The sequence below is a fragment of the Dermacentor silvarum genome, chromosome 9, assembly GCF_013339745.2.
Source record: "Dermacentor silvarum isolate Dsil-2018 chromosome 9, BIME_Dsil_1.4, whole genome shotgun sequence".
Taxonomy (NCBI): domain Eukaryota; kingdom Metazoa; phylum Arthropoda; class Arachnida; order Ixodida; family Ixodidae; genus Dermacentor; species Dermacentor silvarum.
The window spans coordinates 125,925,276-125,949,267 of record NC_051162.1 but is presented as its reverse complement, the minus strand read 5'-3'; the positions used below and the strand labels follow the sequence as shown (position 1 = coordinate 125,949,267).

Below are 23,992 nucleotides of genomic sequence, written 5' to 3'. Positions count from 1 at the left end.
ACACTGCAGGAAAACGTTGGCGATCGGCAAGAAATTTAAACGTCTGCGGTCACCCGGTATAAGTATTTAGTGTAGCAACAGCTCCTGATTTTTTTTCATGTTTTTAGTGCTTAAGTGATAACGGTTCATAATCTACTGATTTTTGGTGTGTATGAAAAAAAAAACAATGGCGAACTTTACTGCTTTTTCAAAATGTTCTACTTTTTCTACAGCTTTCTACGAAATGTAATAATATTTTTATTAAAGAACTGCAAAAGCACACTCCACTTTTACTTCGTACGATATATCTGCCGTTTTCTTATTTTTAAGTTATTGAAGCACTGTTCAAAACTCACTGAACGCTGCATATTTCAGGTATCGGATGTCATCCGAGGCACTTCGAAAGTTATGGTGTTCGAGATTCCTTGTCTTCCACGTGATTTTTGAAGCCACATACCGCTTTTGTCAGCATTAAAAAAATGATCTAACATCTACAGAATTATTATGCAAAAGATCTACTGCTCTTTCTTAATACTTGGGCTAACACTTTGAGTATTATGGTGCAAAAAGGCAAAGACAAGAAAACACACATCGACATTACGGGCGCCAACCTAAGCTTGTGCCGAAGAAATTACACAGTATGCGCCGCTATCTTTTTGTTGCTGCCAATCGCATGCCAATAGTTATACGTAAACGTATAGACCGCCACTGAGACTTGATGATTTTGCGTATGTTTCACGCATGATCCCAGCATAGGACGACGACACCGAATAGGCCCTTGAACTTCCGCAGGAATAATCCTTCGCTTAAGACAGTAAGATAATATCCGCGATCTGCATGCGTGCCACTGCTCTAGAAGGTGGTGCATGTAATGGCAGGATTGTGTTTGCCTGGAAAGGATAGGCCAGAGCTCAAAGTAGAAAAAATACGTTGTAGCAGACCTTTTGTTTGAGCTAGTTGTTCAGACATACTGGTATAGGTGTAAGTGTTGTGTATAAGTTTGTGCGCTCCCATTGTTCAGAGCGGCAAGCATGTTCACATCTTTCTTGGCAATCAGCATCCCCACCGACGAAGCGAGCAAACAGCCCTTCGAGCAGGCCATCAAACGCGAGTCGCACCGATCGCGGGGCGTCCTGGCATTTTCTGGTTCTTTTTCTTTCTTTACCTCGCACGGCCGTTCCCCGGCACAGCCGCCGCTGCCGCGGGTGCGCGGAGGCGAGCGCCGTCTGGTGGTGGGGCAAGGAACCCAGCGGTGGTGACGTCAGGCGCGCGCGTCCTCCCCCGCGATTGATTGGCCAGTTCGGCTATAGAACAGCCACGCTGCAGCAACCGGCGAGGTTCGCGAAAACGTTCGATAACCGGCGAGTTCCGCAAAGGAAAGCTTCGCTTTTAACACCAGTAATCGTAACGGTGTTCTCCAATTATTCTTATGTCGGCGCCGCCGTGCACTCTTGGGCATCTTTTGAACGTGGGCACAGCGTAACAGCTCAGATTGCACGCGACTGTACATGCTAAAACACCTGCGGGGGTGGGTAACGATGGCCGTCGTTGTGGTTTCAGCGGCGCAGAGACAGCACAGAGGCAGCAGCGTCTCCGGTGGCACGCCGCTCTTCACCTCCGAGATGTTGGCGGCGACGCGGCGAGACCTGTCCGAGCTGCGACGCATCCTTCGCGCCTGGAACGGCTCGCTGCAGCCGGGCCTGTTGGCGCAGTTCGCCAGCGACTCGCTGGGGATGTGCACCGCCCTGTACATCCTGTTGGCCGGCAATGAGCGCTCCATCAGCGTCGTGGCGCAGGCGCTGGTGCGCTCGGCGCTCGCCGGGTTCGTCTTGTTCGTGGCCACCTGGAGCTCGGACGACGTCGCCAAGCAGGTGCGGTTGGGGGCATCGCCTCAGAGATGGGAGCGAGCGCCCCCGATCTCGGATACCGTGGTTTCTTCGAGAAAAAAAAATGCAGCCAGTTGCACGAAGTGAAATCTGTCGAAACAGCGGAGCTGTGGCCGTTCTGTTTCTGCGATTGTCGCGTAAGTTTCTTTTTTTTTAACACGAAAGTGTTTTATTCCGGGGTCCACCAAGACTTCACTGACGTATTTCCGTCACGGAAATACGTCAGTGAAGTCTTGGTGGAAATCGTCTTGGTGGATTATGTTCCATGACGATTTCCGTCACGGAAATACGTCATGGAACATAATACAAAGAAAGAAACCAGAAGAAAAAGTTCCACAACCATGCAAAATTTGGGAATCGAACCCACGACCTCTCGGTCCGCGACGATAGATCGCCGAGCGTTTAACCCATTGCGCCACAAACGCATTTGCAGAGAGCTACACAGACGCGCCTTATATATCTAACTCTCCTCCGTGTACCCGCGCTCTTGCTCGGGGCGGTGCCGCCGCCTACGAGCAGAAAAGAGAAGTACTGCATTATGACACTAACGCGCACCGACAGTGAACGCTTCGGTGGTCTCAGCTCTATGACGCCTCGATGCCAGCATTCGAAGGGACGCTGGCATCAAGAAGCACTACCAACGCCACCTAGGTGGCGTTGGTAGTGGCGTTCACCGTACTCAGCACAGCGGAGCGCGGCCTCCGCAATTAGGTCTGAAAATGTTTCTGAAGTTGATCGCGGAGGCTGCAATTACGACGCGCTGTACGCGCTGATTTGACTCGGTGACGATTCAGTTACGTGCTTTGTCTTGCGCGTTGTATTAGTGTGTCAGTTACGTGCTTCGTCTTTCGCGTTGTGCTAGCGTGTGCAGCGTAGTGCAGCTTCCATATGCACGACGGTTGCTCATGGTCATCGACGTTGGTAGTCGTGATGGAGGAGACGTGCCACCAGGCGTCAGCGTGGGTGCATCAACGCCTAAGGGCGCTTTAGCCACAAAACACCAATAGACATTATATATCAATGTGCAATAAACATTACACTACTTCTGTGAAGACACGTTTCACTTTCGTGTTCTATACCGATTCCTATATAAGAGGGATCAACCACATTTTTTTTCGATTAGCCAAGATTCCTTAACTATATCCACGTTGAAGTCCCCAACGAGGATGAATGGAGTGATTCTATAGCACTCCGATTCAAACCAAGTTAATGAATCAACTATAAACTCTTTTGTGGTCTTTAACGCTAGACTGGGAGCCAAGCGGATGCCGAGCGGCGTCCATCGTGCGAAGAGCGCGCGGCTACAGTGTACTAGAAGGGGGCTGTTGTATCTCGCACCAATGCAAGATGGCGCGAAGAAAAAGACACCGGGCGAAGGCAAGCCCGAAACTACTGTCGTAACGGCGAAACAACAAAGAGAGCTTTTATTTCCGGTCAGGGCCTTATATACCCTACGCCCGTCACGCACAAGGTTGACTACACTAGTACTATCGTGGAGAGGTTGCCAACCCGCAAACTGAACACAGCTGAACACAGGCAAACACAACATCATCCCCTTCGCAAAAAAAAAATGAAGTCACACATAGAAGTCCCGGAACCGTGACGGAAGCCGTCGGTCCCTAGTCGAGGGTCCTCTTGACGTCACCACTGAAGGGCAGTTAGGGGGTTGACATGAACTTGATAAAGGCGGTGATCTCGTAGGCGTGGTTGCCTGCAGAGGCAGTTGCGAGTCGTCTGCACCACACGGGTCGGGGTCTTCCTCAGTGGGCAGGGCGCTCGGCGACTGCTGGTTCCTCCCGATCTGACACTGCTCTGGAACAGACACCAACTTCGACGCATTCCATGTACGCCCATCCTCCAAGCGGAAAGAGTTTGGACCTAGCTGCTTGACTATTCGTCGGGGCTTGGAGTAGGATCGTCCCGCCTTTCCCGTCGCTGCTTGGGTACGAACTCTCACATAATCTCCTTCCCGGAACTTCGGAGCCTTCGCCGCTCGCCTCTCGTCTGTGTAAGTCTTCATTGACATCTGCTTTGCCTGAACACGGGCACGCAGCCGGCGCATGGCCAATGCAGGCTCTTGGAAGAACTCCTTGGACGGCAAGCCCACTATGTCGAGGCGAGTCCTGGGCTGGCGGCGGTGAAGTAACACAGACGGGGAAACTCCTGTAGTAGAATGCGGCGTTGCTCTGTACACGGCCAGATATTCCACTACAGTCGACTGGACACATCTGCCTTCCAAAACAGAGAGTTGAATGAAGTCCTTTAGGCTTCTGTTGAATCTTTCCACCAAGCCGTTGGCTTGGGGGTAATATACGGACGAGACACCATGCTTGATTCCCCTCTCCTTCAGGAAATTTTCAAATACCTGGGATTTAAACTGGGGTCCATTGTCAGAAATTATTTCCTCTGGGTAGCCTTCGCGGCTGAAAACATTAGTTAAAAAGTCGATGACAACTTCAGACGTCACTGTATTTGCGAAGTAAACTTCTGGCCACTTAGAATGGTAGTCTATTAGAGTTATTACAAACCTCGGACTTGCCTGCTGCAAGTTGAGGGGGCCTACAATATCAATGGCGAGCTTCTGCCATGGCAGCTCTGGGAACGCAACAGGCTGCAGGGGTGCATTAGTCGGTTTTGCCGACTTGTCAGCTGCTTGGCAAGTGTGGCAACTTCTGACTGCGTGTTCCACCTCCGTATCCATTCGTGGCCACCAGAATTTCTCTCGAAGTCTTTGCTTTGTTCGTGTGATGCCTGGATGCGTGTCATGCGCGAACACCACCAACTCGGATGTCAAAGTTTCAGGCACAACAATTCTGTCCCCTCTGAACACTATGTTGTCTATCACTGAGAGTTCCTCCTTCACCTCATGGTAGGGCTTTACCTCTGGGCCTAAAATCTTTTTGGCAGGCCATCCAGAAGCAATGTATTTAATCACAGTCTGTAAGGTTTCACTCTCGGCTGTAGCTGCTTGAAGCTGCCCTTTGGTGATACAAGACAGTACCACGGACACCACCTCTTCGTCCAACTCTGGCTCAGCTGCAGAGGTCACCGCTAGCCTGGACAAGGCATCAGCCACTACGTTATCACTTCCTTTTTGGTACACAATGTCAAAGTTATAATACAAAAGTCTGGCAGACCATCTTGCAATTCGTAGTGGCCTTCTACCAGCACCTCCCGACGACAGCAATGTCACCAGCGCTTGATGATCAGTTCGGAGAAGGAATCGCCGGCCCCACAAGTAGACGTGCCAGTGTTCACACGCGAAGAGACACGCGAGGGCCTCTTTTTCCCCCGCAGAATACTTGCGTTCGGCAGACGTCAATGACCGGGATGCAAAAGCTACCGTTCGCAGCTCTTTCCCTGCTTGCTGCTGCAGTACAGCGCCCAGTCCTGTGTCGGAGGCATCCGTAGTCACAACCACCGGCAGTTCTGGATCGAACATGTGGATCACGCTGCATGACGATAACGCTGCTTTGACGGCATCAAAGCTGTGCTGTGCGGCTTCGTCCCATACGAACGCTTGCTGTTTGCGCAATAGTTTCCTGAGCGGTTCTACAACGTCCGCATAGTGTGGCACGAAACGGGCGTAATATCCTGCGAGTCCCAAAAACGATCGTAACGCTGGTGCATCTTTTGGCACTGCTGCCTGGGTGACTGCTTCAACTTTTGAGTGCATGGGTGCGATGCCCTCACTACTCACTACATGACCCAAAAAGGATATTTGGTCCACATCAAAAACACATTTTTCATTCAGTGTGAGACCTGCATTGGAGATCCGTTTCAGAACTTCTCGCAAGTTCTCATCGTGTTCACTGGCAGTCTTTCCCCATACTACCACATCATCTATGTAACACAGTACCCCTTGGCACCCTTTCAGTATGGATGACATCAACTTCTGGAAAGCTGCAGGTGCAGATGCAAGGCCAAAGCATACTCTTCTAAATCTGAAAAGGCCTTCGTGAGTCACAAATGTTGTTAGTTCACGACTTTCACGTGTCAGTTCCAGCTGATGGTACGCAGCTTTCAAATCCAGTTTTGAAAATCTAGTTGCACCTACCAGGTGGTGCAGCAGTTCTTCCGTGTGGGGGAGAGGGAACCCATCCACTATGATGGCCTTGTTCACTTCTCGAAGGTCAACGCAGAGGCGTATCGTCCCATTGGGTTTCTGCACAACAACGATCGCCGATACCCATTCGGCCGCATCAACTCGTTCTATGATGCCCGACAGTTCCAGTTGGCGCAATTCGGCAGACACACGTTCACGGAGAGCAAGCGGTAACCGTCGTAGCTTGGCAGCTACAGGCTTCACCGAGGGACGAACTTTGACTTCGTGCACAAAACCCTTGACCTGGCCAAGTTTACCAGAGAACAGGTGCGAAAATTCACCACGCAGGTGGGCTGGCAGCAACGATGAAGGCTGTGAATCTGTTTGTAGACACGACAGCGTATCCCCTTCAATGCAAAGTTGGAGATTCTGTATGGCATCCAGTCCCAAAAGCGATGTACCACGTTCCACGACGTGAAAAAGAACACAGGTTTGAACCTGCTTGTAGGCTACGTTCGCCAGAAAGCATCCCTTGACTGCAATCCGTTGCTTTGAGTAGTCGACCAGCCTCACTTTAGCATCCGTAAGTGAACAGCCAGAGAAATGTTCTTGAAAGCTTGCTTCGTTAAGCAGAGAGACAGACGACCCCGTGTCGATGAGGAGGCTCAGAGTAGTATTGTTAACATTGACATCGATGTAAATTCCTTTCCCTCGCATACCTTCAGTGCTGAGGTTGAGAACAGAGATAGCATTCGTCGCTTCCGGTGTGTTCTTGCTTTCGGTGTTGCCCTGAGACTCACCTGGGCGTCTTGAACGGCACACAGACGCAAAATGTCCAACTTTGTTGCAGTTTCGGCATTTCACCTTCTTAGCACGGCATTCTCTTGCATTCGCTCGATGTTCGGTTGACCCGCAACGGTAGCACGCCGAAAATCCACTTGCACTCCTACGTTCAGGCTTGTCAACTATTCTTTGCACCACTGAATCAGCTGACAGTTCCTTAAGTTCATGTCGAGTCTGTTCGATGTGCTTGCCAAGCTCCACAGCGCGGCTCAGCGTAAGGCTTGTTCCCTCAAAAAGCAGACGCTCACGTATTTGTTGCGATGTCGACCCCTCCAGTAGCTGGTCTCGTACGGCTTTCTCCATTTGATCACCGAAATCACAGCTTGCGGCTAGCTCACGCAGTGCAGCGGCATAAGCCTCGAAGGGCTCACCCGGCAGCTGACGACGCTGTCGAAAACGGTGTCGCTCCATCAACTCGTTTACGCTTGTTGCGAAATGCTTGTCAAGCAGTGAAATTGCCTCGTCGAAAACATCCGAGTCGGGCTCAGTCTTCATATGTACGTTGATGAGCTCCGACGCAGTAAGTGGCGCCAAACTGTAATATATTCGCTGCCCCTCCAAGCCTAGTGCATTCAGTAGGATAGCTTTTCTGCGTCGCTGCGTGAGGTCCTCGCCGCCGATAGCCTCCAAGTAGTTGAGAAACGCAAGCTTCCATTGTCTCCACGGTACTGATGCAGGACCCGGCGTAGCAAGAAACGGAGGAGGCGGCGGGTTGCAGTTGAATAAGGCAGCCATGGCTTACCGGCGTAGAGTGAGGCGCAGGCGTGAAAAGAGTAGCGGGCGACACGGCAGCGCTGCGAAGCCTAACTTGCCGGAGTGGCGTCGCGAACGACGGAGACTGCTGGAGTGGGCGACGCAACTCGAGCTCGCATCCTTGAGCTTGATGAAGCTTCTGGGCGATGAGTGCAGGCGTGCATCGATCTTGAAGAACTCGCGGTTTTACCTCGTCGCCATTTTATGTTGTATCTCGCACCAATGCAAGATGGCGCGAAGAAAAAGACACCGGGCGAAGGCAAGCCCGAAACTACTGTCGTAACGGCGAAACAACAAAGAGAGCTTTTATTTCCGGTCAGGGCCTTATATACCCTACGCCCGTCACGCACAAGGTTGACTACACTAGTACTATCGTGGAGAGGCTGCCAACCCGCAAACTGAACACAGCTGAACACAGGCAAACACAACAGGGGCAGTGGGCTTACTCTCTGGCGGAGGCTATGCGATGCGGCGGCTCCACGAATGTCACAAATATTAGCTTCTCCAATAGCCCGAGCGGCGGCGCTGGCGTCGGTTTCAATGGAACGTGGGTGCGACGGCGCAGCTGCCTAGTGCCTGCCCAGTGCCCGATCATATTAGTTGGAGTTGCTGAGCTGCGTTGTTTTTTTTCTGTGGCCATCGTCGCGTGTTTTTTTTTTTTCCTTCAGTGTTTTTTTCGCACATAACCTGCACGAGTATGCCTTGCAGTAACTGAGCCATGCCGCGGCATCGACAAAACCACTGTTACGCGCCTGGGTGCCAAACAGGCTATGTTTATGTGAAGGATGGGCCGAAGTTGTCCTTGTTTGGCGTCCCGAAGGATAAAAATAGGCGGAAAGAGTGGGAAAAGAACCTCCATAGAACCTCCCCTGGACGACACGAGCGCAGTATGCGAGCTCCATTACGAGCCACGTTTTGTGCTCAACTCCAACGTAGTTCCTGATCACTGTGAATTGTTTTTCTTTTTATGGTCTAGTTAGGTTAGTTAGTGAAGGAAACTGCGAAGAAGGTACACTGGCCTCCTTGCTGGAAGTTGACTCTCTCGAAGCATCAGGTGACAGAAATGAGTGCAGTCAAACTGCTGCTAGCGCTACTGCCACAGAGGCCACACAAACGTGGTACCCCAGCATTGCACAGGCCTGCGGGTTTCAAACGACCATAACCAGCACGTGGCCAGAAGCGACTCGAGGCTCACTTAGCACATTGCGGGCTATGTTGCGCGGAAGTGTATTGTCCTTTCCAGCACAAAATGTCAAGAATGCATAAAGCTGCTCACTATGACGCCACCAGGCGAAAGTTTTCAACTTGCCCGGCTAACAAACTTCTGTGACCAAGGAGGCCTCCTTTATCCCTCCAGTCAGCTGTACGGCTTTGTGAAAATTCTAGAGGATCTTTTCACAGAAGGCTTCTCTCAGAGTGAGCTACACTCTGACAGCGTTATGGATATGCTGGAAGTTGTTAAGAGTAAGCTTTCCCTCGAAGTTGGCTGCAATGTGCACGCTCTTAGCCTCACAGCTAAAATAATTAGTTTTTACATTGTCACACGTCTGCATTCTTATGTGAAAGGAATTAACTGTGACAAGGCAGGAAAGCGGCAGAGGGCCAAGCAGCTGAAGTTGAACCATTGCACATGAGTTGAAGTGCATGAAACAATGGCTTGCTGTACTTCTTGCAAATAAAAGCTTTGTGTCAGCAACAGCCCTGTTAACTTCATTTTGCTTACCCTTATATAACTGTACATGAGCATAGGCCGGAGCCTTTGTCAAGTGAACTAGTTTTCACTTTTTGTTCAGGCCTCCCTCAATTTCTTTATGGAAAAAACAAACCTGATTTGATTTAACAAATGTGTGCCGGCGTAATGATGGTTAACAATAAACGCAGAAGGCTACTGTGAAGCATGGAACAACTAAAGTGGAACAATGAAATATTTAAGCCATATATACATATTCATTTTGGCTAAGCAAAGGCACAAACCTGGTTAGCATGCCTGATTTTTTTTTTTTTTTTGAGCCCAGCTGGGAAGTATGCACGCACTGTTTTCTGTCTGACAAAATTTTACATTAGGTCGACACGGCATGAAACCGCTTTCAAATTTTTTTTTACGATTGCCCGATAATTCGAAAAATTCGAAGGCCCCTTCCGCATAAGCAACATCTGTCAGCGACGAGCTCTTTGCACAAAAGGTCTAAGTGTTAGGATAGGCAGCAAATTGCCCAAGAGTTGCCGTCTTCCTTTTCCACAAGGTTCTAATATGGCAAATATCATGTGACCTAAACAAATATAGTGCTTGCTAAAGATATGAAAAGACTGTCAAGTACGCCAAAACTAAAAAGAAATAAGAGTGTGAACTGCTTCGAACTGAACCGCCAGAAACGCAAGAAAAATCAAAGCTTCTGCAAGCAAAGCTTCCATTGAAGTTGCCAGTGGCGCCACCTCTTGGATGCGACGCTGACTGCGTCAGAGGAGCGGCTGAGTAAGCCCACTGCCCCCTTCTGGTACACTGTAGCGCGGCGCACACACCTGTCTATTACTACAGTGTACTAGAATAATAGTACACTGTACTATTACTCTAGCCACTATCCTCCTCTAGAAAGATGCCTGCCGCGTGCGCCAAAAACCTGCTGCCCTTACCTTTCCCCTTTTCCTCCTTTCCATTTGAGGTAGAAGCTAGTGATCGTAGCGGTGATCGCTTGCAACACACATGCGCGCATGCGCACACCACCGCATGGCTGCCGACGCCGCTACTATACCGCTAGTCTAGCCGTGACCGCACGACCCCAACCCCCTGCTACAGTGGCTAGTACCCCTGCGGAGATAAGGTGGATGCTGGCGCCATCTCTCGACAACCGACCGCAACTCAAGGCGCGACGGCTACAATGGGCACGGAGAAAGAAGTGACAATGGGTGAGCGAGCGACGTCGCAGGCATCTTTCTAGAGGAGGCGTTGACCTACGCCTCTCCTCCTCCTCACAGATGCGCTCCGATTGGTCGGCGTTTTTTTCGTTACAAATAGATTACCTGCGTTACGGTGGCTACCTGCGTGATGGCGCCGTCGTCGAAGAACAGCTCCGCTGTTAAAATGGCCGGATTGAACCGTGACGCCGCCATTGTTCCTTCGAGGCGGGAATGACGGGAAACACTTAATTCGCCGTGTTCGTGCTCGTGGCCAGTGATTTTCCTGTGGCGTTAATTATTTGTCGCGCTTTGATTTTTTTTAATAAGGTCTTGATCTGGGCGAGTCCGAATGGTGAACCTACGGAAGCTATCGGCGCAGAATATGCACACAAGGACGAACAATGACTAGAACATGTTGTAGTTGTTTTTCATGCGTGTGTGCGTGCTCTGCGCTTATAGCTACCATTGTTTGTTTCCCTAAATTTCCATGAAATCATATCTTTATAAACACACGTAGGTAATAAGTTCCTGTGGCCACGCAAAATAATTGCAGATTGTTGAATTTAAAAGGGCCTCTTTTTCCTTCCTGCATGTTTTTCATTTATATTTTGCGCCGGCACATGACTGTGACGTCATGAGTTTCAAAGTTTGGGTCATTGTGCCGCTGTAACAGTTCTAGAACCTTGCTAAGTCCATTGTTTTACAATACGAAGGTTCTTGAAGAATAGAATGTAGTCCACATATAGTGATAGAAAGGTAACTGTTGCGGTGCAAAAGTCGTCAAACTTCATGACGTCACGGTGACCTGGTGCGCGAATTTCAAAGCGGCGTCATCGGCCATTCTTTCGTTTTGGTGCTTTTTTTTTTTTCCGGCTTGAATAAACCTCCTGTCGTGGTCTCCGATGTCGCGCGGGCGCGTCTCGGATGACGCGCTCCTGCTCTGGTAAGAGTGGCCGTTTTCCTACTGCTGAAGCGTAATTTCCTATTTACCAATACAGCCTGTTTCTCTCTAGTGCACACATGTCAACTCCCCAGAATATTTCGTAGAATTTACGATTTTGGGGCCCTTCCTACGATTTTACGAATGTTATGTCAAGTTTTAGGAAAAATAAATTCAGTACTAGAAAAGGTCCTAAAGGTGTTGAAACATGGGCCGGTGCGAGATGGCCAAAAAAGAAAAAAAAAGTATGGTATTTGCGCTGTCTTGAGTCAGTGCAAGACGCCGCATTTCAGTGGGGCACTTGCTTCCAGCAAGATTATTCAGTATAGTTTCTAGCGCAGACAATCAAGCACCTCCTCTGTGACTGTCCCCACTACAATGTGGCAAGAAAAGTGCTCGCGACTGCGCTTGAAAAACTGGACAATCGCCCCCTCACAGAGGAAAAAGTTTTAGGACACTGGTCTAGACGGGCTTCGGCACTCAAGGCCTTAAGGGCTCTGCTGAAGTTCTTGAGGGCTTGTGAATTGTGCGACCGGCTCTGAATGTTGTAGCGCGTAGGGTCGCGTTATTGCGCGAATTTTCTTTCAATTTTTTTTTCTTTTATGACCTTTTATACCCTTTACCCCTTTCCCCAGTACAGGGCAGCAAGCCGGTATTTACACTGGCTAACCTCCTTGTCTTTCTTCCCCTTCTTTCTCTCTCTTCTAGCGCAGGTAAGGCGTCAGCAGTGTCGCTAAAAATTTTAGTCAGTGATGAGAAAACAATACGTTGCTTGTGAGTCTATGCTCTCACAAGATTACCTGCGTGATTACCTGCGTGAGTATATGCTCTCACAAGCAACGTATTGTTTTCTCATCACTGAGTTTTAGCGACACTGTTGACGCCGATGTTACCTGCTCTACGATGTTACCTAGTCTATGCTCTACCCACCGCGGCGGCTCAGTCAGCTAAGGCGTTGCGCTGCTCAGCCTGATGTCGCGCGATCGAATCCCGGCCGCGGCGGCCGCATTTCGATGGAGGCGAAATGCAAAAACGCCCGTGTGCTTGCGTTGTAGTGCACGTTAACGAACCCCTGGTGGTCAAAATCAATCCGGAACCCTCCACTACGGCGTGCCTCATAATCCGAACTGGTTTTTGCACGTAAATCCCCAGAAAGAAAAAAAAAAGAGTCTATGCTCTGCCTAGTTTGCTACTGCTTGCGTGAAGCGTGTAAAGCTAAATCATTGTTGATAAAGTCCGTGTTCACGGAAGGCGTGCTCTCAGGGCAAACTTCTTAAAAATGCGTCCCCGCCTCCCCCAACCCCCTTCAGGAGATTTTAAAGCTCGAAGGTTGGCAAGTATGATGCAGTGTCCTTTCAAAGCAGGTCAACGAATAAACATTTTGCTGTACTGTTGCAAATGTTCGTCATTATTTTCTTTATTTCCAGGTAGAGAAGCTGAAGTACAACATTGACTCATACGTGGAAAGCGGTCTCGTGTGCCCTGGGTCACGGAAAGAGGTATCGCATACGTATGATAAACAATTTCGAGCAGTCAAATAAATAACTGAATGAATTACTTTGGTCATATTAGTAAATGTCTTAGTGCAGTTCGTTGGATCTTTGCCAATAATTTCATGGTATTTTCTTTTCCACATTCGTCGAAATTTTTTATTCGGCCCGCGTTAATGTTGTCCTGATTCACGCTCAAAAAAAAAAATACTCAGCACGGTACACACACATTAACACCACGAGCCTCTCGTCGAGGTTGCGTGAGGATCTGCGGAGCTCCGCCCTCGACGACCAAACCTGGGCGACACAGCACGCCCGTGAGGCGGCGGCGAAACAAGCCCTCGACGTCCCCTCATGGGAGGCTTAGGCCCGGCCATCATAAAGTGCTGGTTCTACAATAAAAGTTTATTCCTACTCCTCCTCGGTGACTATTATAACGGAAAGAAAGCTATTAAAAATCTCCTTTGTCGGATAACGCAATTCTGTCACACCACTGGATTACTTTACTTAAAGCAGCTGGATTACGCAAAGCAGGATTTTGGCCTGTTAGCGAATTTCAGGAACTAGTACTCTAATAAGTACACTTTATGCATGCGTGCCAAGTGTAGAATTGAAACCGAACAGGTAAGGAGTCGTATCCACTTAGCCAAAATTCTGTTCTTATCACCAGTTCGGAGAAATGAGCCTTCAAAGCCTGTGGCGAAATTATTTTATCGCAGATATCAGAGCTGCATTCAGCTGCCAAACAGATGTGTTCCCAATACAGCTGATTTCGAATAGCATTAGAACATCCCATGGTAATTTAATAATCGCAAATTAATGAAGACTTGTTACCTTACATTTCGCTGCGATCTTGTTGAGCAAGTGGTTCCCGGTTCTACGCGTAACTAATCTGTTTCGACCGGATTGATATATCTGCTACAGGAAATCATTATTACGTTTCTTCCACTCAAGGGGATCCCTTATTATGGCATGGTCACCCTTGCCTGTCTTTGTAAATTAAGTCAGACATCCCTATGTGTCTTACTTATCTGGGAGATAAGCTTTACAAATGGCTGTTACTTTCCTTTAGTTTCAGACATTTCTGCTATCATTGAGCAGCAAAGAGTTCCTGTTCACGGCTACCGGATTTTTCGACTTGAAGCTGTCCCTTTTGTCTAAGGTAAGTGACCCCTCGAAGCCTCACTGGCGGTACAGTAAACAATGGCCGGCGCGCAAAGCGCTATGAAATATAGCGAAGGAACACCGCGGTGACTTCTACCTAGCTGTGTGCTTATTCCGATGCGTTAAGACGCGAACCAAAGCAAAAAAAATAAAAAAATAAAAAAGAAATAGGCCGCCATCCCGACCTGCGAACGTGAATGTCCAGCTAAGCTGTGTCAAACACCACGTGCACATGGTCGAGCATTGTATTCACGCTGTTCTTCTGGTGTCTTTAATCTCCGTAGTCTACCCATGGCAGTCTTAGTATGAACTGAATGAGTTGCTAGACGGGTCTCCCTTTTATATATTAAAGCGTGGTGACGTCACTAGGTATATACATAATATATATATAATAATATATAATATATATATATATATATATATATATATATATATATATATATTGCAAAGACGAAGTGAAGTAACTTGGCCGCGGGCGCTCGCAAGGCGGGCGCTGGAAGAGGAGACAACGAGGAAGAGAATAGAACAGCCGGCCCAGTGAACGGGTGCTGTGTCTCTGTCTCCTCGATTCGGCAGGGGTAAATATTTTATTTAATTTTTCTAAACCCCACAATAACAAATGTCTCCTTGACTCAATTACCATGGCGCAGACGACGAAAGCCCAGCCTTAGAGCGCCTAACCTAACCTACCGCCTGCAGAACATACATCGTAAAATACCTGGGCGTAATATATGATGACCGGCTAAATTGGCGCAAGCCATAGCCTCCTCGATTTTATCAAGAAGGCTATGCGCAAGCAGATTGAACACATAAGTAAAAAGGGGTGCGAGCAATTGGAATGCTAAGAAGGCTTTGCAACAGACAATCAGAAATGCGGAGACACTCTCTTGTGATGAGTTATAAAATGTACATACGGCCAATTTTGTAATTCGGATGTGTTCTATATTCAGGTGCGCCGACATACAAATTACACCCCCTTGTTCCCCTGGAACGGGAAGCTCGACGCCTGTGCCTTAATTGGATTGCCAAAGTTCATTGCCAACAATGTAGTATTCCTAGAAACACATTCACCGTCTCTTTTGTGCAGAATTTTGGTTATTAACGGTCCAAACCTTCTTAAAAATATACGAATTCCCTATAAAATTACAAATTATTTTTATTTCCCAGCCTGCAATATTTTTTTTTTTCAATCTAATTCCTGGCCCCGGTTCCACACTTCTCAGATCGTTCTCGTGCAGGCACTAGTTGGTCCCTTAGATGTGCGATTATGCGAGATCCCTCCAATTTGCCGTGAGAGAGAGAATCTCCAAATTATTTTCGACGATATATCTGTGTGCCAGAAGGGTGAATGGGCGCGCCAACGCCGTGAAAGAGCGTACGCAGCAGAACGTACGTCCAGTGGTTCGGAAGCCCTAGTCGAACGAGAGGTCGTTGGCCAAATACGCCGCGAACGACAGCAGAGCCGGCAATGTGATGGGTTATGTTCGACGACGAAGCATCTAATGACGGCTGACTGCAACGTTGACATTGCACGCCCGGATGGAAAATGGTTTACTTCGTTTATGCTCGAGCGCTTCGGGCTGACGTGTGTGAACGAACCGATGGTACCAACTACAACAGACCGGACGTGTATAGACGTGGTGTTTATGAAGAACGTGCCTACTGTTGCCGTACACCCTCTGGCGGTGTACCATAGCGACCATAAGGCCATGGTCACTGTGGTCACTAAATAAATGAAAACCACCGGATCTTATATATTTCTCATTCTCTTATAGTTCAAATAACCAAAGACACCATCACACCTTAATAGTCATAATTGAAAATACATAATTCCCACCATAGTACAGCTTCGCTGGTCTTCCATCTCCACCCCCGTGAGAGGGCTGACACTTTTTTTTTTTATAGAACGCGTGCACAGACAACAGTCTTTATTCCTAATTTAGCATATTGCTCATACTGATGCCATCTCATTATTCTTTCCAGCTTGCCGGCGCCGTGTTTATTCACACCACCATTCTCAGCCAGATGATGCGTCTTGGTCGCGGCTGCGTTGGAACCGGGGTCCCTTCTACAAAACAAGACGAAGACGAAATCGGAGAGCACGGGAGAAATTACATTGCATCATACTTTTACTAGTAAATTTTGTTTCTGCTGTAAAGCTGCACGAATAAATAAAAGCCGTCATATAAGAAAATAAACGTACCTAAACGGACTATAACGCATTGGTGGGAACACGAATATACCTATATTAATAACTCGCATACTTGTCTCACAAACTGACGTTAAGTTGAATCTGCTCGGAGCCCTCCGTTCCCTTTATTTTCCTACTCACATAAGAGTTTACGAAGTCACGAAGCCGTTTACACTCGGTTCATTATTCTATCGCTACACTGAGTCGGAGCCTCCGCTGCGATGATGATGATGATTTATTGGTATCCCTTTTGAAACGGGGCGGCGACAAATAGTCACCTAGCCTGCTTGATTTAATCAGGTATACTATACATGTTATTTATCTAGCATTTTTGTATACCTCTCATTATTATTTTTCTTTTTCAAAAATTTACCTTGTACCGCTGCCTATGATTTTAAGAGATCAGGTCGTATCTATCTTTGCGCTGTGTAGGGTGCCTCGATGCCAGCGCCGCCGGCGGCGGCGCTGGGCATCGAGGCACCCTAGCGATGATGATGTAGTAGCGGCCAGCCCTTTGTAACGGGTGGACACACGCAATGTCCTGGCCTGGAGGGTTTAAACAAATAAATAGATAAATAAATAAAAAAGGAGAAAGAAAAGGAAAGACAGAAAGGAAGGAAATGTGCACTTCGTAGGTCACTATGCAAACTAGAGTCACATCCGGCGCACACTGGTCCACCACTCAGTCAGTCGCTTTTTGGTGGCCACTACAGCGCAGGTCCGGCCGACGTTGCGTCCATTCGCGATGTGGTTTCCATCTTCTGCCTCGAGCATGTGAAAACCGAGTGCCCGAGGGAGATCTGTGTCTTCTGCCGGAGCAGTCTGCAGGCCAGCGCATCGAAGGATGAGATGCTCTTGCGTCTCGGCCTCCGCCCCGCAGAGCCTGCACTTGGTGCACATACCGGTGTCTTGGAAGCGGCTGTGGTATACGAGAGTGCGCAGTGTCCCTGCCCTCGCCTCGAACAGGAGGCTGCTTCCAATGCTGTTGTCATAGAAGCACTCCGCGCTGATCCCTCGTTTGTTTCCCCGGTAGAGTTCAAGGGTGAATTTCGACTCGGTGGATTTCAAGGGTGGATTTTGACTCAAGGGTAGATTTCGAGTTCAAGGGTGGAGCGCTGTGACCATCGAAGCGCTCCCTGCAGGCGCTTGTTAGTGTCACGAGGCAGTACTTCGCTTCACCGCTCTTAGATGGCGGTGCCGGAGCCGACGTGACATCCGTTAGATCCATTGCAGGAAGTCATTTATAAAACCCGGCATAGAACGCTTTCGTGTTAAAATAATTTGAGTATCTCCAAGCCAGGGGTTTATCCAGAATTTCGACTTTAGGGGGGTGTTACCAGAACACGGGGGTGTGTGGGACTCAGCACTGCTCAGTTCGTGATGTAACTGTCGTGCCTATCGCAGTCTATCTGTGCATGTTGCATGTCGGTCTATGGCCTAGGTGTAAAGTGGCAGCCTGTAGCTTATGACACTTACAATGATGTGGTAACGCTACCATAGTAGAGATAATTTAACCAGTTCTTGATGCAGGCACCTGGCTGCCACTAGTGTACCGTCCACTACTGCACTGCTAAGCACTGGCCTTTCACGGTTCGACATACACGGGTAAAGTAAGTTACTGACCGCGGATTTACCAACCGCGGGGGCGAGGCTGCAGGCATACAGACTTTCCCGTACCGGTCTGTCTCTGAAATGTCTTTCAGTGGCCTCGTTTTCCGAGAAAGATGGGGCTTGGTGCTGATGACGTTCGTTGCTTACACACATTATTCAGTAAATGCTAGGTGCTGGCAAATGGGGATTTAGTAGCTAGAAAATGCTGGTTGCTGACCGTTCATGTTATTTAAAAAAAACTGGCATTTTACTTCCCATCTGCAGTTATAAGCAGACACGTCTGCTGGAATGCTTGAACGTTATCATGATTAAATATTAGCTGTGTGTACCAAGATGGAAACTAATTGTATAGCAATTAAAAAGTGAGGCATGTTGAAACATTAACCTATCTGCCATGTAACGCAGTGTTAAAACCTGTTACATTGTACATTTTGTAATCCTGTACTCAAGCACTTGCAGTGTTAGTCAATAAAAAGTGTTTTAAAGTTTAAAGCTTCAATGAAAACGATTAGGTTTTGGATGTGATGATGCCTTTTTGAATGAAGACATTTTGCTTTAGTCACTCACAGGTAAAGCGACTCTTTCGCATGGACAGTGAAGCCATTTCAATCCGCTACGAGGTGGTCAATGCCGGCGACGACAAGGAAAGTGATGTCAAGGTTGATGGAACTGAAGTGCCTGGCGGGGGTTCTGGCGAGCCTCATGTGAGCGGCGGCTTCGGCTCACATTCCGTGAGCGCACTGCTCAACAGCAACTCGCAGAGCATGGACGTCAGTGAACACGACCTCTTCGGTGAAGCTTTGAGCAGCTCTGACGAGGATGACGTCAACATCGTCGACTCGGGGGGTGGAGGAGGAGCTCTCATCACGACCTCCAAAGCAGAGGCATCCATCGTTGTCGGGAAAACGGGACGGCGGCTCTTCACCGGACATGGTGACTGACTTCCGGCGGGGCATGCTGGCAGCCACCGATAACATGACGTCTAGTGCGAGCACCAGCGCAGCGGCAACAAGTTCACTTGTGGACGAGTACGTCGATGACCCCGATTACGACGATGACAAGGAAGTTATAGAGTTTGCCACCAAGAAGGAGGAAGGCGATGACGTGGACGAACCGGAGCGCTACAACTCCGTGCTTTTGAACCGGCTCTTGAACGAAGGAAGGCCCAGGAGCTTGAGATAGCGTCGATAGAGAAACAGGCGCTCAAGCAACGGTTCCAGAATATTGTCAACACTCTCAAGATGGAAGAGAGTGAGAAGCAGAGGGAGTATGATGACATCGTGCCGCTGCTTCACCAGTGATCGTGCTGCTATGGAGATGTACTAATGTACTGGAAAGTTTTGATAAAGTTCATACCTCTCATTGGCCTTGCCTGTAGGACGAAGACCTGTTTGTGATCTCCCAAGAAATACATTCTTGCAATTTGTGGGACCACAGCGCTGCTTTTCCAGGTGTGGTGACTATTTGAAGGTGTTGTTGGAGACTGTAGACAGATTGCTATTCTTTTTCTTTTTGCATGAAAATTGTCATGCAAAGGTTTGACTGCCCAGATGTTTCTTGAAAGATTTTTCGCTCTGAGAACAGAGAACAGCAGATTTTATTTGAAAAAAGTGCCAGCCTGTTTTTAGAACGTGGAGATGAATGAACTGTGTAAATATTCTCAACCATCTGTAGGCAATTTGTATACACTGGCTTCATTTCAAATAAACTGAACCAAATTTAAGCAGCTCACAACGGTTTTTATGGCTGTGCTCCAAAATGTGACATTTCACTAAAATGCAGTGTTATTGTGAATTTTATGTGCTTCGGAAGATCGACACGAGTAATGCATGTTTTGAATAACACAGAAGTGACAGCTGAAGACTATGCTACCTGTAGTGGTGATGGTTTGGGTTCTTTCATTTCAGAGGAGTTTATTAAAAGTGCGACGGAATCATGAGGGATCCAATATAAAACAGCTTAGGCATAGTACGTAGGCCAGCTGCCATCAAAGCAATAATGCTTTTAAAGAACAATAAATTAAACGTAGGTCAAACGAAATTGATAAAGTGAGATGCTAAAATGTTGTATGTGCTACTGTTGTCGAGAACAGTGCTGAGATAATGTAGAACTATTTCAATATGTTTTTATGCCAAGTTCGCCATTAGCCTTCCGTGATATGTCAAAATGAGTCGAACCAAACCCAGATGGGCAGGTGCCGCGCCCATTTGCGCGGAGTCTGAGCCATTTCGACCTATCGCAGAGAGCTAATTGTGGATTTGGCATAAAAAACCGATTGAAATAGCTTTCCGTTATCTCAGCTCTGAGCTCTTTCGTTAAACAACGCAGACGTTAGCATTCACGGAAAATAGAGTATACTCAAGCGTGCCTGGGTGAAGTAAAACCTTGCTTGCGATATAAAACTATCTTTATTAGTGGTATTGGATAAAATGGAAGTAAGGTTGACAAGATTAATGCGAAGCATTTATCAAACAAGTGAAACGATGCAGCCGGGTTATACGGCATGTTTTGCAGAAGATGCATTGGAAGTTTTTAGATAATGTGATAACTCTGTAGGGTGGCAAGAATACCAACTTCTAAGACTTAAAAATGCGTTGTAGACAAATGTTTTCCAGCTACCATCAGTTCTGTATGAATATTCACGCCAAAGTTAATCTATGCTGAAGCTTGCGCTGTGGTGAATACTCGGGTGTTGGCTGCATTGATCATATGTTGTAACAACCTCTCCCATTTGCCATTCTTTTAACCAGCGTCGTTGGCTGGGCAAGATCAGCCACTCGGCACCACCAGTTACGAAGGATAGAAAATGAAATGGCTCGTTACAAAATACGCAGCAGGCCAATGGGCGATTATGCATAGGGTGTCTCGACAGACTTGCTCGCCGTAGCCTAATGAGGTTAAATTCATGGTGACCTCTCGTGCCAGAATTGAGAACTTTGCGCCTCGCCAGTCTACATACCTCCATCCAGTCTCCACCGCTGCTGGTCGGCAAAAACATGTATGGAGGGGCTTTATTGGAAACAAGTGTTCCCGGCATTAGCATAGCCAGCAAGGGGGGGGGGGGGGGGGGGGGCACACCGGGCGCGTATTCGCTCCCCCCCCCCCCCTCCAGAGAGAGGCAAGGAAGGGGAACGGCAGTGTGTTTAACCAGAAGGTAAGGTCCAGTTTGCTACCCTACGCTGGGGAGTGAGGGGAGAGAAAATTTCTGTGTGAATATGCGGCCTGCCATGCCCTCCTCACCTGCTCCCCCTGCCTCGCCCCAGAAAAAAAAAAAAATTCTGGTGGTTCCCGGCAGCGGCACTAGCCGAGCGTGTTCGCAATGCGCAACATGTGTCATCGGTGCGATTGAGGAAGATATATATATATATATATATATACAGAGATCTGTAAACGGGCTGTGCTATGCAAGGCTGCTTGTCGAACCAAAATTCTCGTGCGTCCACAGACTCGAGCCGCGGACCAAGCGTGAATCAAGTGCAGTCAATGCACTACAAATGCTGCTGCTAGTTTTCCTATTGGTATTATTTTCTCAGTCTCATTCTTTTAGGAGTCATTGAGGATAAGTAAAATGAAGACCAACTGATGTGCTTAAGTAGTATGCATCGGTTCAAAGCAACAGGATTAAGTCGTAGAAAACTACAAAGTTAAGTCAAAAGCAGTCTCATAGAATAAAAAATCGCTGCTATGTTTATCGACAATGTTCAAGGTCATGGTGCTCGTATCACACCTGCTCGAAGTAGCGCTGAAACCCGTTCCGTCGATAGCTCAGTTGGTAGAGCGGTGGACTGTAGAGGAAATTCCGAGCTGTTATCCATAGGTCGCTGGTTCGAATCCGGCTCGACGGAGTTTTTTTTTTTTTTTTTTTTTTTTTTTTTTTTTTTTTAGTTTATCGCGATGTGCGGGTTACAACATTATTGCCCAGTAAAAGTGGGAGAGCCGTAATTCTTGCATCGTGGAATTTGCCATTGTGCTCCAGCCTGATTTCGACGCAGTGTCCATTTTCAAATGCAGTCGACGTCATAATTAAGTTTACGAGACGCTACGTTCTGTGCGTATGAACGAAGACTTTTGCGGAGCAGCACGTCGTTCTGTTGATCATGTAACTTAAGCTATGGTATATATCTTACGGGTAAGCGAAGGACTACAAGCAAGGTATTTCGGAAAATTCCTGCTGACCTGCCGAAGCCACGACAACATCGATGAATTAAGTACGAGAATATGGTTCATGCCTATAATCATGAAAGTGCGCTAAAAATGGAGACGAAGATGTAGACACAACACACATGCTTCGTCTTTGTTTTCAGTGCGCCGCTAATCTAAATTAACAATGAACCAATACCACTTGCCCAGTTTGGTGCCGCACCAGACCAACAATTAACGAGGCGCTGAAGCTATCGGCTAATGAAGTATGCTAATCTAAATTGTGCTTCCATTTATGTCAACTATAATGTTTCCTCTTCGATTGTTTTCTGTAGCCGTCTTAATTGCTGAGTAAGGAAAAGTGGCGATGCTCCATAAATCGATCTCGCAATGGCTTTTGACCTCGTATGTCACGATACATTCTCTATTCAATACTTGCGCGTGTTCCTGTGGGACACATATTTCGGAGGGGGTCAAAGTACCCTAGCTACAAAAATTGTACGGCCAGTCTGATTGTTAATCGGTAGCCAACGCAGAGAATTGATGTCGGTGCGACAGGGGTTTCCGCTATCGCTCTTGTTGTTTGCGTTGTGTTTGGAACCCTTGAGTGTAAAAATAATCGATTAGTAACCAACTGATAGCATTCTAGGCGCTTGACTTTGGTGGAGGTTACTGAAGTTAGAATACTGGCTTACGTACGCGGACGACGCTGCCATCGTCTACCCTGATAAAAAGAGTGTTACGAACGCAATGACAAATAAAAGGTTCTGTGATGTCACATAAAGAAGTGCCAGGGCCTTTGGCATCGCGGATGGTCATCGCCGGCGCGTCTGTGTGCGACACGGCCGAATATATATATTGGAGGCCGTTACCTGTGCCGTTGTCAGATCACGTGTTCGCATGAGCGAGTGCGACACGAGGCTACGCAGGAAAAGAATTGAGACAAGCTAAATGCGCAACGTGTGAATTTCATAAATTCTGATTTTGGATTTCTCAAGCGGGCCGTACCCGGCTGCAGTGCAATGCCGGGACGACCCGTGGCGCCGGTGGGGCAAGCCCCGCACACAGCGCCGCGTTACAAAAATTCATTTAATATCGAGAGACCCATAATAAGGTCGTATCAGATATTAAGCTGATAAGAACAGATACTACACATTTGATCTTAGCCCAAAAGGCCGAGAAGCGATAACATATCCAAACTGTCGGCCGAGAGGCATCTTAACTGACCTCCAACGTGGAGCCGGTGAAAAGCGAAGCGAGAAACAAAACTTACCAATTACTGGATAAAATAAACCATGCAAGAAAGTTGCTGTCAATTTGATTGACGTGTACGCACGATGACCTTTATGCTACACCTTGTACAACTTATTGAATTTGCGTTTCAAAATGAAAACAAACTACACGCCCTCACTAAACGTGCGTGCAGGCAGTACTAGCTCCGAGAACAACCTACAGGGGCGCTGGGAGCGCCGCTCGCGTGACGTCAGGGCACGGACTCGCGCTTGTCGTCTGCTGCCGTTCGGGCGCTGTCCCGGCGCTTTCTGCAGTGTTTCCGTTTGTTCGCCGTTGTTCCCTGTGCTTGTATACTTATGACGGTCACCTCAAATAGATTTTTACTACGTTATATTCGCGCAAACTTATTCAAAGTGCTTATTTCCTAGACGACAATTTATTTCTCAAGGACAACGCTGCAGTGCCAGCCGAAGGAGCTCAGACCAGCCCATTGCGCGTTTCTCATGCGCGGACTTTGCAGATTGAGGAACTAACAAAGAAAGCATAAATATCACGTGACTAATAAAAGCATCAACACATAAACATAGCACATAAAAATCCAGTTAGGATACCATATCTGCAATGGTGCAACGAGCATTTCACTATGTCTGCTACAGACGACTGCTATATTTACCTTGATTTTAACCCATTAAAACGTGTTTGCTTATGACGAGTAGCTCATGGTATATCTATTTTTTCATTTTTCTTCACAGAAACGCTCAGCAGTAACACGAGGACGTGACACTACAGTTTAGATTCAACCAGCACCACTTATTCCTCTAA

The 23,992-nt window shown here is 47.7% G+C and overlaps 2 non-coding genes and 1 pseudogene across 2 annotated transcripts; 2 read left to right on the top strand and 1 right to left on the bottom strand.

The window, feature by feature from the left end:
• The first annotated feature begins 18,336 nt into the window (after positions 1–18,336).
• LOC119464981 (transcription initiation factor TFIID subunit 7-like) lies at positions 18,337–19,734 on the top strand (annotated as a pseudogene).
• A 1,817-nt stretch (positions 19,735–21,551) lies between these two features.
• Trnay-gua (transfer RNA tyrosine (anticodon GUA)) lies at positions 21,552–21,642 on the top strand. Its single transcript is given in 2 exon segments — positions 21,552–21,588; positions 21,607–21,642. It is a non-coding gene; the product is annotated as a tRNA-Tyr (tRNA).
• A 1,287-nt stretch (positions 21,643–22,929) lies between these two features.
• LOC119465434 (U2 spliceosomal RNA) lies at positions 22,930–23,124 on the bottom strand. Its single transcript, XR_005194868.1, has one exon. It is a non-coding gene; the product is annotated as a U2 spliceosomal RNA (small nuclear RNA).
• Positions 23,125–23,992: the final 868 nt, after the last annotated feature.